The sequence below is a fragment of the Pinus tabuliformis genome, chromosome 7 (assembly GCF_031772625.1).
Source record: "Pinus tabuliformis cultivar Carrire ecotype Pingquan chromosome 7, CPIR1, whole genome shotgun sequence".
NCBI lineage: Eukaryota > Viridiplantae > Streptophyta > Pinopsida > Pinales > Pinaceae > Pinus > Pinus tabuliformis.
The window spans coordinates 475,669,032-475,685,985 of NC_142293.1; positions in this window are offsets into that span (position 1 = coordinate 475,669,032).

Consider the following 16,954-nt stretch of genomic DNA (forward strand, 5'->3'; position numbering starts at 1 on the left):
TCCCCCCAAGTTGTTATTCACACGCAGGATGTTTCCTGCAAGACTATTAGTCTTATTTGTCACAGCTATATGATCTTAACCAAACTTAGCTTTCTGGGAATCTGCTTGACTCTTCAACACAGAAACCTTGCTCTTTCTTTTCCTCCTTTCATCTCAGGTACCAATACCCTCTTGATTTTTTTTACTTGAGAGCAAATCTTCAAGGAAGTAGTTAGGGATAGGTAACTACCTATCCTAACTACCTCACATGTGAGGATCGTATGATTTTCATTGTCAAGATATTTACCTCATTTAAAACTTTAATCAAAGTAATAAATTTATAAACTTAGATAGTAATGTTCAATTTGTTTAATGCAGTAATTAAATATTTACAATTACTGGGGAACATCACAGAGAGTAAATTATCCCTCAATAAATATTGGAAGGAAATGTCCGTTCTGTGCACAATTGAATTCTAGTACAAACATAACTATTAGTCTAAGTACATGTTTATGTACATACCATATTTGTATCAAAATTAAAGTCAAAGTGTAGTGGGTGTAGTATGTATACTAGATACATTAAAAAGTGGTATTAGAGAATAGTTATAAGTTTGTGAGAGGAACTTGGAGCACCCCACCACCTAAAACATGCCATTGGGGTGGTTGGATATATAAGAGAGCGGTATCAAAGCAAAAAATAGTATAATTTTTGTGGTTTCAAGAAGCACCTAGCAGCCTCAATAAATGACAACCTATTGAGTATGTTACATCAACAAGTATAATAAGGCCTTTCGAATTTTAAGAATACTGTTAGGCTCAAACATGGTGGAAGATACATTGAAACACCACATAGGACCTCTCTACATGATTTTTCAACTTTGAATGGGATATGGTTGCTATTAATTGGATTTTGGAAATAAAGATCACTCTAAGGCATAAACCATGGTAAAAAAGAGAAACAAGGGCCATACATACGAAAATGAACCCTCTAGGTCCTAAGCATTGTGAATAAGGCATCCCACCATGAATAATACCCTTTCTGTTATGAAACCAGCTCAAGAAAAATATAGAAAAGATAGATCAACGCCTTAGAATTCAGCCTCTTCGAGGGGACAACCTCCTTTACATTACATAAATGAACAATTCTTCGATGATTCAAATGAAAAAACCTCCTTTCTATATATAGGAGTCTAAGGAGTCACAATATAACCCAGCCGACCTAACAATAATAATATAAAGCCACAAAAATAACAATAGAGGGATTCTATGGGGCACAATAATAACAATATGGGGACAATAGGGCCACAACAATATTAATAAGGGACACAACTACAATAGTAATGGGGTAATCACTAGTATTATAGGGACCCAACATGCCCCTCTCCTTCAAAAAAGTGTTGTCCTCAATGCTTGAGTAGTTCTGGATGCTTCTGTATAAAATTCTCATCCTCCCATGTGGAATCTTCAGCCGATAAGTTCTTCCACTTGATAAGATACTCCGAATCTGATCGATTTCGTAGCTGTCGAGTTCTTGTTTCTGTGACTGCTTCCGGTTCCAATATAATTTTTCCTTCCTTGTCAAGTTCTGGCAATATTGTTTGAACTGGGAGCTTGTCGCCTATAACCTTCTTTAAACATGAAACATGGAAAACTGGGTGCAATCGAGAAGCTGCAGGAAGCTCCAATTTGTATGCTATAGTACCAATATTTTTGCAACACCTTGTACGAACCATAATACTTTGGTGATAATTTATTATCCTTCTTAGCTTTCTTGAGGGACATTTGCTTATATGGTTGTAGCCATAGGAATACCCAATCAACTACATCAAAACTTCTTTCGCTGCGATGTTGATCTGTCTGTTGTTTCATTCTATTCTGTGCCAACACGAGGTTATCCTTTAAGAGTTGGAGGACTTGTTGTTGATGTTCGATGTGAAGTTCCACTGCTTGAACCTTAGAATTTTCTATTAAATATGATGTGATGGATGGTGGCTGATATCCATAAAGTGCCATAAATGGGGTCATTTTTGTTGCTGTATGGAAGGAAGTGTTATACCACCATTTAGCCAAAGGCAACCATTTGACCCATTGTGTCTGTTTATCATATACAAAGCAACAAAGGTATCCTTCCAAACATTTTTTTACTATCTCAGTTTGCCCATCAGATTGAGGATGATAAGATGAGCTATGAGCTAATTGAGTACCAAGACAAGAAAATAATTCTGTCCAAAAATTTCTAGTGAAAATGGGATCTCTGTCACTTACAATAATCTTTGGGTTTCCATGTAGCTTTTGAATTGTTTCCATAAATGCAGTAGAAATTGTACTGGCTTTAAATGGATGTGATAATGCACAAAAGTGTGCATACTTGGTAAGTTTGTCAACTACCACCATGATGACACTCTTTCCCTCAGACTTGGGTAAACCTGTGATAAAATCCATTGAAACCTCCTCCCAACGTTGGTTTGGAATGGATAAAGGTTGTAATAGACCCGGTGTCTTAATTGTTTCAACTTTATTTTGTTGGCAAACCAAACATTCCACCCAAACTTTTGAATATTTGATTTAAGGCCATCCCAAATAAATTCCTTCTTAACCCCGTGGTAAGTTTTTAAAAATACGGAGTGCCCTCCTAAGGGAGAAGTGTGCAATTCCATAAGAATCTTTTTTTTAGCTGGGAATTCTTATAGAGGTATAAGTGATATTTGTACCATAACGAATCATTTTGCCAGCTAAATGTATCAGACGTACTAGAATCTTGTTGTAACTTTTGAATAAGTGCCCACACTTATTCGTCATTCTTCCATTCCTCCCTTGCTTCGTTTATCCAATCTAGTTGGATAATAGAAATGGCGCACACCAATGCTTCCACATCCTCATCCTTTATTGAGAGTGCATCTACCACCACATTTTGCTTCCCTTTTTTGTAGATGATTTCAAAGTCATAACCCAACATCTTTGTGACCCACTTTTGTTGCTCTTCAGAGGATAATCTTTCTTCTAGAAAGTATTTAAGGCTATCATGATCCGTTTTTACCTTGAAGTGTCTTCCCATTAGGTAGGGTCACCATTTCTTAAGTGCATGGAGTATTGCCAACATTTCCTTCTCCTAAATAGCTTTGTGTAGAACATTTCCCTTGATTGGACGACTTTCAAAAGCAATGGGTCTTTCATCTTGCATTAAAACAGCACCAACTCCATTTCCTGAAGCATCACATTCCACAATAAAGGTTTTTGTGAAGTCCGGTGTAGCTAAGACCGGTGCTTGGCACATTGCCTCTTTAAGATGTTCGAAGGCCTTTGTTGCTTCTGGAGTCCATGAAAATGCATCTTTCTTCAATAATGTTGTTAGAGGTGCTGCTATTCTCCCATAATTCTTAACAAACTTGCGATAATACCCTATCAACCCGAGAAATCCTCGTAGATGCTTTATGGATGTGGGTATTTTCCATTCCTTAATGGCTTTAATTTTGCTAGGGTCTACCTTAACTCCTTCATGAGATACAATATGACCCAGATATTCCACCTCTTGTACTCCAAAGAAACATTTGGATCTTTTTGCATATAATTGTTTCTCCTCCAATAGTTGTAGCACCCTGTCAACATGTTCAACATGATCCTTCTAAGACTTGCTGTAGATTAGTATATCATCAAAAAATACTAACACAAATTTTCTAAGGAATGGTTTGGAAATGGAATTCATCAAACCTTGAAATGTTGAAAGTGCATTGGTAAGGCCAAAAGGCATGACCAAAAATTCATAATGACCCTCATGAGTTCTAAATGTTGTTTTCGGAATGTCTTCAGTCTTCATTCTGATTTGATGATATTCTGAACGAAGATCCAACTTGGTGAAGTAAATTGATCCATGCAATTCATCCAGTAATTCATCAATGACAGGAATGGGAAACTTATCTTTAATAGTGAGCTTGTTGAGCTCCCTATAATCCGGACACATGCGCCATGATCCATCCTTCTTGTGCACCAATACTACTGGAGCAGAGAAAGAATTTTGACTCTGTTGAATTATACCAGCCTCTAGCATTTTTGCAACCATACGTTCAATTTCACTCTTTTGGGCATAGGAATATCTATACGGCCTGATGTTTGGAGGAACACTTCCTGGAATCAGATGAATAACATGATCATGATCAAAAATAGGTGGGAGACCTTTGGGAGTCTCGGGTACCTTGGAATGATTGTCCAAGACTTTTTGGAGATCTGGAGAAATAGGTGATTCCAATGTGGAAACATCTAGCGAACATAATTGTGCAATTACACCTCTTTGTTCCTTTTTTAGAAGCTTTGTCATACTGTTAGAGCTGATTATCTTTCCCAGTTTCCCTACAATACCCCTTAATTCAACTTCCTTTCCTTCCACAGAAAATTTCATGAAAAGTTCTTGAAAATTAAAAGCTATTGTACCCAAGGATTGTAGCCATTGGACTCCTAGTACAACATTAGCACCTCCCATTGGAATGGAAAGCATTGGGCTAGTCAATACATATTTTCCCATGGATAGCTTGATATAATGGCACTTTTCAGAGCAATTTATTGTTCCTCCATTTGCAACCATCACTTGACACTCTGGTGCTAGATATAAGAAGCAATTCAATTCTTTTTCTACCTTACAATGAATAAAATTGTGGGTACTTCCTGAATCAATCAACACTATTACCTTTTTCTTCTTGATTTGTCCTTCTATCTTGATGGTTTGAGGAGTGGTAATTCCCACCAATGCATTACAAGATATGGTTGGATTCATTTCTTCTTTATCTAGCCTTTTTTCTTGGAGTATATCCTCTTCTTTTGACCTTTCTTGCTCCTTTTCTTCTTCCTCTTCACAATCTATGTAGAATAATTTCTTCTCAGCACACTTATGACCTTTAGTGTACTTGCTATCACAACTGTAACAAAGCCCTTTTGCTCTTTTTTCTTCCAATTGTTGTGGCGTCAACCTTATAGGTTGTGGAAGACTAGGGGCAACAACACTTCCATCTTTATAGTTGTGAGTGGTATGCTTCCTGGTTGCCATAATTTTGCTTTCCATTTTTCTTACTAACTTGAATGCCTTCTCTAATGAATCAGGTTCCCAAAGGCGAACATCATGTTGGATATTATCCTTTAAAGTCCCTATGAACACATCAATCCTATGCTCGTCTGGAATATTTTTGACCCTTATGTTCAATTTTTGGAACTCCTCAATGTGCTCCATTATTGAACCCTTTTGTTTGAGACTTATCAATTGGCTAAAAAAAGTGTTGCTTTTTGTATCCTCATAATTTGCTGTCTATTCTTCCGTACAAATTGCCCAAGCGATAATTTGTTTACGAGAGAAAAGCCATTGATACCATACAAACTGATTTGGTTCCAAATATAAAGTTGCAATACGTACCTTTTGTGTGTTTTGCACATTATTGAGATCGAAAAATTGCTCCATTTGTAATATCCATGTTGTGGGATCCTTTCCATCAAACTTCCTCATATCGATTTTTGGAATATGGTGGGTTTTCGATCCCACATTAGAGTCTATGAAATTATGATTAACATTTCTTTTGTTCGCATTATGAGTTTCCTTTACTACCTTTTCACCATTAGTAAGTATTTCTTGTAGAAAATTTGTCAAATCTGTCTTCAAATCTTCCATGTCTCTCTTCAAATCTGTCTTCAAATCTATCTTCAAATCATCCATCTTAGCTTCGATGGCCTTTATCTTAGCTTCTATTAGCTTTTGTGAGAGTGACATTTGTTGCACTTGGTCTTGTAATTTTGATATATCATGTAGCATTTCTTCCACTTCTTCATGAGTCATGCTAGAGCTTTCAGGTTGCTTACTAGGTGTTTGCATTTTCTTTCCTTGGGGCATCAGTTACTGATAATAATGCTCTACTATGCCATTTGAATTCCTTCAAAATAAATTTTCAAACCAAGTTTAAGCAAAAATTTTAAAAAATCTACACACCTTTTTTCACTTTGTAGGAGCTCGATATTGCCTCCGATGTACCTCTATACTTTCGGATCATCCAGTTCTGAAATTGCGACCTGCAGTAGCCCTCTGTGTCCTCTTTCCAATGCCACCAGTGTGATCCAAATTGGATTCTCGAAGGAAGAGTAATGGGAAATCTCCCACAATGACCTTCTTACAAAATTTCAATCCGATGCTCAGAGAGAAAGTTATGATGATTTTCCTCAGTTCACCTGTTTGGAATGTAATTCATGAGTCTGCAAAATGACCAACTTCTTTAGATCATATCTCCACAAATATAGCACGAAAGCTCTGAAATTCGGACCCAAGATTCAGCATGATTTCTTCTCAAATGGGTTTTTTTTTAGCTTCTGAAACGTTGCAGAAAAAAAGTTATAGTGAAAATGCCACGATGACCTGTTTGGAGCAGCGAAACCCTAGAATCCAAAGCTCTGATACCAAATGTTATGTAACCAGCTCAAGAAAAAGATAGAAAAGATAGATCAACGCCTTAGAACTCAGCCTCTTCGAGGGGGCAACCTCCTTTACATTACATAAATGAACAATTCTTCGATGATTCAAATGACAAAACCTCCTTTCTATATATAGGAGTCTAAATGCTTGAAAGATTTGGCTTTAAGATGGATCTTAGATGATTTTTTTTTTAAATGTTTTCACATACATATGTTTGTATGTAGTTATTGATTTATTTAATTTAATTTAATTTAATATTGTTTAAGATTGAGTTGAGTTGTATTTTTTTTTTTAATGCAATAATATGTTCATTGGTTTGTTCTTCACAACTTCTATTCATACTAAATTGTAAATGTATGAAATGTTTTGCATAATATGAAATTATATTGTTATTAACTAGCTCATATTCATCTCAAACTTGAATCTATTGAGCTCCTAAAGAGATCAATTTTTTAAAATGTAATTTTTTTTATCGTTTAATTCCATGTTTTTCAGAGAGAAAATCAAGATATATTATATTAAGGAAATATAATGAGCAGGTACATAAAAAGCCAGAAACATTCGGCCAGCTGGTGCAGAGACTCAGGGCCTGTAACATGGAAGAGCTGTAACATGATCCATATGAGGATATCCAGAGTAAACAAAACATAACCATGATAAACATCCAAAAAGGATAAAAGGTTCCGGAGGAAGAAGTTCCGCATGGTGCACGATAAATTCCATGTTATGTATTAATTCCTTTATATTAATAAAATTTACACACTAACAAACTCTATACCTCTAAATGCTTGATATATCTAGGTTTAAGATGTATGAATATTGGTTTAATATTTTTTAGATGTTGTCACATACATATCTATTTATGCATGTGATTTATTTATTTTTTTAATTTAATTTAGTGCCATCTAAGATGTAATTGACTTGTACTTTTAAAATTTTTTAATGTAGCATTATATTCATTGGTTTGTTCATACCAAATTCTATTGTAAAGGTGAATGAAATTTTGCATGATATAAACTTATATTATTATTAACTAGTGTCGATCCATCTTAAAATTGAATCTATCAATTATTTAAGGGATCAAATTTCTTTAGATGTTCTCTCTCATCAAAACACACTTCATAATATAATTTTAAGATGGGATTAATTTGTATTTTTCTAATTTTTTAATGTTGCAATATATTCATTAATTGTTTCATCACATATATTTTGCTATTCTTGATATAGTAATGCATGCACACTATTAACACTTGTAAGCTTATGTAAATTAAAAATTAAATGATAGGAATACTTTTTTTTTCACGTGTAACAAGAATTAATTATTTGGATGGATTTTTATTTATTTAATTTTTAAAAATAATTTCATTATTTTGATAAATTTTAAAAAATATATATATATTTTTTATTTCTTTGCTCATTTCTTAAATTTATTTTATTTTTTCACTTTCTTGGTTTTATACTTTTTACTATTTATAATTTTGTTGTTGTTGTTCTTTTTTTCTATTTTTTCTCTAGTATTAAAAACGCTCTAAACTTTTTAAAAATGAAATTATATAATTCATTAATATAGTGTATGATTAGTTTTTTTATAATTTTAAATTCATTTCAATTTTGGTGATCTAAATAAATGTAGCTTATTAATATCATATAATATATAATTATATCATATAATAAATAATTGATATAATTAGACAAGCTTTAAAGTAGACAATGGAACGAATATAATAAAAAACCCTTTCATGTAAGTTTTACTATATAGAGATTATTAATAATTTGAAATAACTCTGCTTGAACGAAGAATTCATAAAAGTAAAATATCATACACAAAATGTATGTGTTATAGTCACACTTCCACAAAGTATAATATTTTACCAAATGTATGTGTTATAGTCACACTTACAAAATGTATGTGTTATAGTCACACTTACACAAAATGTATGTGTTACCTCTGCTGCAATATCCAGTAAGTATAATATTTTACCCAATAATATCCCCCAATTTCTATTTAGCTTCTCGCTGTCAGAGTAAAATTAATTTTCAAGACTACGGTCTGCCTCTCTCAATTTAATTATTCCATTTTTCTGACAGAGTAATGTGAAGATCTCCTTTCGCCGAAGGTCTACCAATTTCCATCTAGCATACCTGTAAGGTTGATTGTTTGCAGGCAAATCGTCAAAATCAGCGTATCTCATTAATCTGATTTCCAAGAAAAAGCTCAATCTTAATGTGTTTGCACTCTTTATTATTTAGAAAATCAATCATTGTTTGTATCATCATATATGTGGACTGTATTTCATTTATTTCGTTTTAAGAGCCCAAGGATAAATACAAATTAAATTAATAATTATGTAAACATTAAATATTATTTTAAAGTTTATGAAAGTGTATTTGTCACATACCCCGGTAACCTCGCATGTAAAAGTAGGGAGTTAGAATTTTTTCTTTACAAATTACCACAAGTAAATAACCAATTCATTACTCCACAATCATCATTACCATTAAACATAGTGTTCATTAACACATCAAATAAATTTCCATTAAGACAATAAGTTTCATAACCATGGCATGACCTTTAACCATCACTGTAATAACATAAACTGTGTAATGAATCCATGCATTCATTTCTTGATATCCTTAACCATGTTAGATAAGTATGTACTAAAACATTATGGTTGTCACATCAATTAAAGAACCATCATCATTAAGGACCATCATCATCAACAGACACATAAGGCAATCACATCATTCACACCATAGAACACGGATATACCCTGGAAACCCCGTAGGGTGAAAACCAGCAAACGTTTAATCTTATTATTAAACGCTCGTGAGGGTTTTCACTCCTCACTCAATGGCTTATAAGGGATTCCATCCCTTAACCATTGTATTAAAATCTTTACAATGAATTATCATTAAGCTATCACATAACTAGCTAAAAGCTAATACAACTTTCATGTAATCTTTTATTTACATACTGCCACATGCAATAATCCTTGTGGCACAAATACTGCAATTTGGACTCATCTGCATGGACAAATAATCCTTATCCTGCCAATGGTAAACATCACTTTCCTTTGGCACCAACCGCCATCGTTTCCTGTCAATGCTGTTAACAACAAGCTTGGCAACAATATTAGATACATTATCAAAAATTCATTAAACAACCTTTAAAAAGGATCTTTTTTTCCATCTACTCATCTCTATGAGCACGCATAACATACTAACTCACTAGTACGTCTATTCAAGTAAATTCTCGTTCTACTTTACACAAAGCTTATTCACACTGGTGCATATCTCTCTCTAAGAGATCTAACCAATAGTTTACAAGTCCATGTTTCTTTCTCTAAACATACAACACAATGGTCAAGATTTATCATAGTTTTGCTAACATACAAAGAACACATCTCCATAACACGATGACTGTTCTTTGAGCCATTAGCTTATCCTAATATACAAGTATGGGTTCTCATTATAGTAAAAGCACTATTTATTTATTCTTTTAAAAGAAAGAATCTCTAATTTGTTTCCAAGAAAACCCCTCTTGGAATCCTTCATCATCATACTTGAAATGATACAAGTATGGGTTCTCACTATAGTAAAAGCACTTTTTATTTATTCTTTTAAAAGAAAGAATCTCTAATTTGTTTCCAAGAAAACCCTTCCTGGAATCCTTCATCATCATACTTGAAGTATGCGTTCTTTTCTAGAAAGAAACCATATTTATTATGTATATAAAACACACTTTCTTCAAGAAAGTTAGTATGATTACTAATGCATCTGGAAGCACATCATTAGAAATTTTCTACCATGCATGCAATGCATATCTATCTCAAGAATTTCAATGTCAGCTAACAACACAAAGAATTTCAGCTTATTAGCAATTTTTCTATTATGCATGCATGCATATCTATATTTTCCAGAACTTTAAAATCAGCTAACACACAAGCTTTTAAGCTTATATCTGTTTTTTACGAAAACAACAAGTGACTGGCATTGAGCGCATGGTAATCTTTCAACCATACCCAATAAAACATGCTTGTATGATACTTATCTTATTCATGGCAGGAGTTTCTCTCTTACAGACTAGTCGTCGCCGCCGCTACAGCTAGGCAATGCTCCTGGAGCTCGAACCCCAGACCTCTTCGAATTGCAATGAATCCAGGCGGTGCTGCCCCTTCGAAACTCAATGAATCCAGCCACTACCGCCTCTTCGAAACTCAATAGGCATGGCAGTGGCGCCTCTTCGACGTTCCACAGGTCATGGCGGTGAGGCGGTGTTTAGTGATTAATCTGGCAGGCGGATTATTTCCAACACTGCGGTCACAAACAATTCTCATAGCTCTCTGCCCTCCAATAATACAATACGAAAACACGACCGGGCTTGAGTTCTTAAGACACAGATTTAAACACTCGGTAGTTAAGCACATGGAACACTTAGATTCCAAATGGAGGCGATTACATGCTACAGCCTTTCCAGCCTCACGCCTTCTCCCTCCGCCTCATTCTTACCAGAGGAAATCCCCCTCCAAGGCAACTCCCCGTTCCCTTTCTTGATTTCCCAAATCAGTTATCAAGACTTAGTTGTAACTGATATCCGCCATCATGGCCGGCAATCCTCACGTGACGAAACTGGAACCCTTCGATCTCATCCGATTTCCCAAAATCAAGAATCAGTTATCACTGGTTCCACACACAATTTGCCAGCACGTTCCCCATAATTAGTTATCAAGAATTAGTTACAAACTAATTCGTAACTTATTTCACGTTGAGTTAATTACGTTTACGTGAGGGATATGACATACTCCCCCCCTTAACAAGAACACCGTCCTCGGTGTTCATCTTTCATTGGAACTTGAGATTTTACTCATTGTATAATCATCTAAACCACACAAAATGTGATCCTTTCTCTTTAAAATCAACGATTCCATGACAACAAATAAAATAGTAATGATATAATCATAAGAAACATCATTAGTTATAAGCATCAATAATCATAAGCATTTGTAATTGCAAAATATGCAACTTTTAATCGCCACCACCTGGCCCTTATTCATTCATAATAAACAATTCTCTGTGTCAACTTACCATTACTTACCATCTATGCTTGAAGATCATGAATACCTTCATGTAAGCATTTTATTAGTGGTTGGACCACTCTTCAACCTTCCATGGTAAGTAATTCCTGTAACATATGACTAACAAATTCAATTGCATTAGCCACTATATTTTGAGTCAAATGAGATACTTTTGACTAGCAATCAATTGTGCAATGTTAGATGCTTTCTAAATCACAGTACTTTTACAAATATTTAAAGAGCACTAACACTAATCATCAATTGATGAATCACTGCTCACGTGCATATTGAACGAATTCTCACCAAAGACTTCCACAAAGTACTTCGAGGAGTACCAAAAGAGCACCTAGCTCTCTAATCATCAAAACAGTCAATCACTGCATCAAGCAAAAATTGTCTTAGCTCCCACTAAGATGTTCTCAACATTAATAATACAATGAAGGAATTAAGTTTTCCAATTACTCCTTATAGAGCACTAAGCTCATTTCTTGTTAAAAGTGCATAACACATTTCACACAACTATACATAAGATTTATTTTCAACATATCATATAGCTGATTCGTTCATTTCTTTAGCTATGAGCACCGTAATAGGCTAAAGAATTCCCAACCCATGGGAACTGGTTTCCATAACCAAACCGAGTCATTTTCACATCCAGACAGTTTCTTTGATAGAGACCTTACCAGGTCTAACATAGAATCCCACTGGCCAACCAGCTCAAGAATTCTAGGGAGAGGAGATCTGGGCAGACAAGTACCATCAACCCTTCCGGGCAGGCAGCTGCCATCAACCCAACTCCGGGCAGACAAGTACCATCAACCCCTCTGGGCAGGTAATTGCCATCAACCCAACTCCGGGCAGACAAGTACCATCAACCCCTCCGGGCAGGTATTGCCATCAACCCAAGCACTTGCAGGTCCTACTCGACCGCAATTACACTGGTCTCGCCAGTAAACGCTATCTGATCCTAACCAGACATAGCGTACATAGGAAAATTCTTTTCCTCTTATGCCATCTGATCCTAACCAGACATAGCATGAATATTTTCTCTTTTAATACTCTTTCTCAAAGTAATTTACACAATGAAACATATGAACATTATCATTAGCACAACAAACATGCATGTATACCATGCATTTACACTTAACCCCAACATGGGTCCACAACATCAAGTTTGATGGGAAACATATCCATCATACACGTTGTATGCATGCAAATTTTCCAAATAACATAATTCATGCATATCATATAACATCATTCTTTCTCATTTATAATTGTATTTCACATTGCAGCAATTTATGTGATGAGTTTTCTTGTTGCCGTTAAGCTACCACTACTTAATCCCATCAGCAACGTTAGTTATAAATATGCATCAGTTAACACGTATTCCATTTCCAAGAATGTTCATGCATACAATATTGTCATGTATAAAAACATATGAAAATACTCATTAATGTATAAATGTCAACAACAGTTGAGTTAATACTCTCAGCATTCCCAATTTTGCCATAGTCTGTTGTTCCAATTCAAATCATCATTAATGGAGTATTATCTTACGTTTACTATGGCTAGCTTGGGTCATGCATTGTTAATGTAATTAAACATAATCTCTCTAACATACAAAGATCATAACTCTATATCATAATGACTAATCTTTGTGCATACCATTGCTTATCATATAAGCCTTTCACTAGCATACTACCATCATCACATACAACAAACCACACACCTCTTTCTTAAAGGAAGTCATTTTAATTCTCATTTCTCTATCTTCCGATGTGAGGGTTTCTCAAGATTCCCTTTCAAGAAATGATTAAAGATATCTATCTTTAGGCATAAAAAATCAAGATACAAAAACAAAGTTTACTTATCCTTTATGTATCAAAATCAAGCAATCGACACAACTCATCCAACAAGACAATCTCTCCAAGAGATTATTATTTTCAAAGAAGCTAGCATGACCACTTTCTCTAAGTACACACCGACTTACAATTTCAAAGTCACAATAGCTACTCATATGCAACATGTGTTCTCCTAACACAATTACCTTACTTCAATGCACATAGTTCTTTTCATGAAACAAGTAAGGATTTTGGTTCTTGTATGATCACTATTCTAATGTGTCTTTAAGGAAAGAACCTCTACTTTTATTTTCAAGAAAATTCTCATAAAATCCCGCATCTTCATACATGAAGCATGCATACTCTTAGGATGAGACTATGTTTATGTATATATGTAATATACTCTTTCCTCAAGAAGTTACTTTGGCCATGTTTAGCAAGGATTTTATAGACAAGAGACAAGTATTTCACATACAAGACTCACGTGGAGTCTTCCCAACAAGAACTACTTATTTGCTTTATTAAGAAAGCATACAAAATAATCAATCTTTAATTGCATGCTTTAACACATTTTCTTTACCAAGAAAATCTAGAAAAGAACCATTCTTTCATTGCATGCATTCAAATACTTCCTCTACTAAGAAATCATATAAACATTCATATGTATTCTTCAAGAAGGTGAGCAAGATACTTATCTTATCCTTGGATCAACATGCATAACTAACAAATTAAACCACCCTTACCGGAAGCAATTGCTCTACTTATGCAATTAGAAACATAATCTCCTAAGTGTCACACATGCACCAGAGTTACCACTTGATGCTAGATGCAACAAATATCATAACACTACTATGTATCCATTTCAGAATAATGACTTCAAGGAGACATTACGAAAATCATTAACAGCAACACACTATAGTTATCATTTTCCAATTCCTTAAGCATGGTCAAGGGAATACTCACATGCACATCAAGTGCTATCTAGTCATTCCCAAACTCTTTTTTTTTTTCATCTCCGTCTGTCCCTACAGCACGGTCTTCTTCCTTCTCCTTGCTTTCTTTTCCTTTGGAAGCATCTATAGCTGGGGAAGGTAGTTAGAGTTCACTGACAACTGTATTAACACAGGTAGTCTATTAATGAATAATTATCACATGTAGTTATACCATGAATGGGTTCTAGAAATGTTACCCACTGAACATGCCTCTACAATTAACTTTACCCTGGAATGCAACATCCATAAGAAATCCATCATTCCCATAGTAGAGATAAATTCAACCATCATTAAATCGAGGCTCCAAAGATTTTTACCTCTCAACAAGTAATGATAAACACATACCATGCTAATGGATTTCACTTAATTAGAGGGTAATCATCATTAAATCTATTAAGACATGAGCATATACTATTCATCATGCATTCTCATGGTGAATAAAGTTAAGAACTCTTCTCATAAACAACTAGAACTATAGCACAGAGAGAGTAAGAATCTTCACACACACATTCCATGCATGTGACATCAATCAACTTCACTTATTTACGAATTGTAGCAATCTTAGTCCAATTCAATTAATGCATATAAGTTCTATGGGTTAGTCATACAACACTAACCAATCTCAACTACCAATTGTCTTCATGCATCCATGACAAGACTGAATCAAAAGTTAGTTATGACAATCAAGTCTCGCTGCTTGACTCATTGCATGTTTTCAGTATCTAAAGGGGTTCTTCTAATGTCCTTTTTAAAACAAATTTTCATTCTATTCAAGGATGTTCCCCAATTTATATTCATTCATTTGCTCATTCGTTGTAACTTCAATTAAATACATCATTGTTATTGCCATATTTGCAAATCAAACTTGGTAGTTGATTGTCACTTTCGTCAATGAGTGTTCAATATCGTTCTTAAGTGTAATGAGTACTCAATATTGTTCTTAGGTGTGACAAAAGTTTCATTGTCTTTTATCCTCATCAGGAATCCAACGTTATGAACGTAGTTATGCAACAACTTATCACTTACTTCTCAAGGAAGTTATAAACATGAATCACACCCATCATGCCAAAAGTAGTGTACGACATAAATGAATATGCGACTGATTAAACTCATACCTGAGTTAATGCCTACTGATGGCGTACCTCAATATCCTTTCCGCTTACCAATTCCCAAAGGCGCCAGTATTGCAACCTTTAGCTCTGATACCACTTGTCACATACCCCGGTAACCTCGCATGTAAAAGTAGGGAGTTAGAATTTTTTCTTTACAAATTACCACAAGTAAATAACCAATTCATTACTCCACAATCATCATTACCATTAAACATAGTGTTCATTAACACATCAAATAAATTTCCATTAAGACAATAAGTTTCATAACCATGGCATGACCTTTAACCATCACTGTAATAACATAAACTGTGTAATGAATCCATGCATTCATTTCTTGATATCCTTAACCATGTTAGATAAGTATGTACTAAAACATTATGGTTGTCACATCAATTAAAGAACCATCATCATTAAGGACCATCATCATCAACAGACACATAAGGCAATCACATCATTCACACCATAGAACACGGATATACCCTGGAAACCCCGTAGGGTGAAAACCAGCAAACGTTTAATCTTATTATTAAACGCTCGTGAGGGTTTTCACTCCTCACTCAATGGCTTATAAGGGATTCCATCCCTTAACCATTGTATTAAAATCTTTACAATGAATTATCATTAAGCTATCACATAACTAGCTAAAAGCTAATACAACTTTCATGTAATCTTTTATTTACATACCGCCACATGCAATAATCCTTGTGGCACAAATACTGCAATTTGGACTCATCTGCATGGACAAATAATCCTTATCCTGCCAATGGTAAACATCACTTTCCTTTGGCACCAACCGCCATCATTTCCTGTCAATGCTGTTAACAACAAGCTTGGCAACAATATTAGATACATTATCAAAAATTCATTAAACAACCTTTAAAAATGATCTTTTTTTCCATCTACTCATCTCTATGAGCACACATAACATACTAACTCACTAGTACGTCTATTCAAGTAAATTCTCGTTCTACTTTACACAAAGCTTATTCACACTGGTGCATATCTCTCTCTAAGAGATCTAACCAATAGTTTACAAGTCCATGTTTCTTTCTCTAAACATACAACACAATGGTCAAGATTTATCATAGTTTTGCTAACATACAAAGAACACATCTCCATAACACGATGACTGTTCTTTGAGCCATTAGCTTATCCTAATATACAAGTATGGGTTCTCATTATAGTAAAAGCACTATTTATTTATTCTTTTAAAAGAAAGAATCTCTAATTTGTTTCCAAGAAAACCCCTCTTGGAATCCTTCATCATCATACTTGAAATGATACAAGTATGGGTTCTCACTATAGTAAAAGCACTTTTTATTTATTCTTTTAAAAGAAAGAATCTCTAATTTGTTTCCAAGAAAACCCTTCCTGGAATCCTTCATCATCATACTTGAAGTATGCGTTCTTTTCTAGAAAGAAACCATATTTATTATGTATATAAAACACACTTTCTTCAAGAAAGTTAGTATGATTACTTATGCATCTGGAAGCACATCATTAGAAATTTTCTA